Source organism: Triticum dicoccoides, chromosome 3B (genome assembly GCF_002162155.2).
Source record: "Triticum dicoccoides isolate Atlit2015 ecotype Zavitan chromosome 3B, WEW_v2.0, whole genome shotgun sequence".
Taxonomy (NCBI): Eukaryota; Viridiplantae; Streptophyta; class Magnoliopsida; order Poales; family Poaceae; genus Triticum; species Triticum dicoccoides.
In genome coordinates this window covers 246,818,131-246,821,279 of record NC_041385.1, presented here as the reverse complement: position 1 = coordinate 246,821,279, position 3,149 = coordinate 246,818,131, and positions in this window count along the sequence as shown.

Genomic DNA, 3,149 nt, shown 5'->3' with positions numbered 1-3,149 from the left:
ACTAGTATGTACGTACTGAAGAGTTAAAGTAACGAGAAGAAACATAGCATAGTTCTGCTGGGGGCTCAGCACAACACACCCCTCAAATTAAACTAAGCACACCTGAAATTAAACTTTGCAACTATTCCGGTAGACACTGCATTAGAACCACCATGAGCAATGACACTGCCACCTTGCTCGGAGTCCTCGTCCACGTCCTCGACTTCGTGCTTGTCCCTCTTCCTCTTGGCCGATACTTATTTGCTTGAACTGCACACTCGGCTCTTGCTCTTCATCCAACCCTTGTAGATATTGAAACAAAGGTAGCCATCCATTGCAGCGTAGTGGATGTGGTCTATATCTAGTACATTCCGCTGCCATGCATAACGATGAAACGTGTATGGAGGTTTCTCCAGTTTACCGTACGAAGGATGAACCATGGCTCATGCCAGCGTCAGCATTGAAGGCTGGCCACCGGAGGGCAGCGGCCGATTCTTCTGGAGGTTGAAGGGGTTGCCTACAACGAGGCCTATCCGACCCAGGACTTCTTCGTCGTTCGTAAAGTCTACAGTAACGAATTTGACTAGGTTGCTCTCGAGGAAGTTCTTAAAATCCAGGCATTCAACATCGGCATGGCATATGTGGTAGACCAAGCATAAGTCATGCACGCAAACCTGGATCATGGCGGGCTTCTTCCTCTCTTCGTCCTTTAGATCCTTCTCTCATCACAGGACTGTGGTGTACTCAACATCTAGCCCAACAACCCACTCATCATCTGAGTTTTCAAACATGCGTCTGAATCGAGAAAGGCATCCTTTCACCGTCACGGAAGAACGGGTGTAGATGACATCGAACTCATCGCCGGTGATGGTTCTAACCTTGTACTCATCGCCAATCATGGAGATTTGGGACACCATGGATTTGGGAGGAGGGTTAGGATTAGTGGAACTACCGTAATGTGAAAGGACGGGACGACTAGGAGCGAACCGCCGTAGTATTAAAGGACGTGCGGGGACGAGTAGGAGCGAACTGCCAGCGCGCGAACGGCAAGGTAGTGGCTTTCCATTCTCCCATGATATGGGCTTCCGAGAGCCCTTGGATCTGAGATCGAACGGTTGCATGGCGTGATTCTAGACCTATGGGTGAATATCCTATCCTGGAGGGTTATTCTGCAAATTTTCAGCAACTTAGCATGCGACCGTTTGATCTTAGATCCAAGGGCTGCTAGCAGCCCGTATCATGGTTGCGCCTACCACGACCGTCGCGTCGCTCGCGCGGTCGCTCCCTTGGAGATTTAACACGGTGCATTAGGCTATCTGATGTTGGCATGTCATACATAGTCATCACTTAGTGACTCATACTACAACAAGGTTAGCTATAAGTTTGGCTACAAGTGTATTTTTTTTACTTCTCTCTATCTCTTTCTTCGTACTCCCTCCGTCCCATAATATAAGAACATTTTTGACACTAGTGTAGTGCCAAAAACGTTCTTATATTATGGGACACAGGGAGTAGTATTTATTGCATTTGCCAAGGAGTGACCTCTTCCAATGAAATGGTGTGCTTATTAGTTTTTTTGTTGCTAAGTGTGCTTCATTTAATTAGCTATAGACTCAAAATTGTCTTTTCACCTAGGTACACGCGCTTAGCACCATTTCTTCCTTGGGTCACCAAACTACTCTCTCTCTTCTTGATTAACTTGCCATATCAGACTTTATGCCTATGTGGCAAGCTTAGCACCTGTAGGAGCAAGTACAATAATGCGCTTTACATGGCATTTTTGCATATGTGGAGGAAAGAGAGGCAAGGAAAAAGTGGAGAAGTGGGCTCTCATGCAAGAGCCAGCATCTACTACATGGTGGAGCATTGGGAGAGGCACCTGTATGGAGGTGGTCAGGAATCGGGAGACTCACGCCGGTCATAGCGCCGCAGTTAAAATGATAATGGCAAGTCAAATCACGGGGACCCACCTATCCAGCAGTAACTCACTGTCAAATCACACAGCCCTACGTTTGCAGCAGCCTACTCCCTCATCTTCTCATGTCTCTATCGAACCGACTAGGCAGAACTGCCCCGCCTACCGCGCAGGAAAAGCCCCGCCCTCGATTTTTAAATAGTACAGTATACTAATTTTGTATCCATGGATTGCGCCATGGAGCAAAGCCTCTAGAAAACGGTGGTACACATGTACGGAGTATACAGCACGCCCGTCGAATTCATGTCGCACCCCAGACGGTCGGTCGGTCTGGCACGCTGCTCTCTGAATGGAATGCGCATCATATTGCGTTTGCACACACATGTGGGGCCGCAAATGAGAACCGACCGTAGGCACACTCCCCGGCCCCGCAAGTCGGGTGACTTAATAGAAGAGGGAGACGAACGATAGTACTAGAGAAGTGTTGTACTACGTTGGTGCCTGGACGATCCCTGCAAGACACGGAAGATCAGTTCGTCCATGCATGTGACCAGACTCCGGCAGAAACGCCTGGATTGGTTATCGTCTACATATCGTGGAGGCTGTGTTGTACAAGGTTGTAGTTGTGGTGAGAAGTCTTAAAAAAGGTTTCTTGTCATCTCGCAAAATTAGGTGTCATGTGCTTCGGATCACTATGAGGGTTAAACAGCGACAACTGAGTTGGGCTAGTCATTGGGGGCACATGCACAAAGACTACTCGGCTGCCATCTAGGTCAAGCCGGCTATGTTAATTAGGACATCTATCGACGGACCCCTTTTTATGAGTTTATCTTTAATTTGAGCTTTGTTCCTCGTCTAGTTTGTCTGTCGGGATTCATGTTGTCTCCTTTGGGCAGTGAGGTTATGATTTCTTGTCATGTGGCATTTTTTCGTGTTATATGTTATAATCTGGCGCTTCAGATCAAAATGACGACAACTGCGCCTCCGGGCCACGTGCATGATGACTTCTCGACAGTCATTGACGAGGTCAAGCCGGCTCCGGTAGACAAAAGAAAACTAGTACTACTCCACTATATAGGCAGGAGCCTCCGCGCTTGCTTGCTAGTGTTGCTCTCTTCACACTGTCTCGTCTTCTCCAGATCTAAACACGATAGTGGTGGACTCTCTCTCTCTCTCTCTCTCTCTCTCTCCCCCTCTCTCTCTCTCCCCCTCTCTCTCCCCCTCTCTCTCTCCTTCTCTCTCTCCCTCCCTCTCT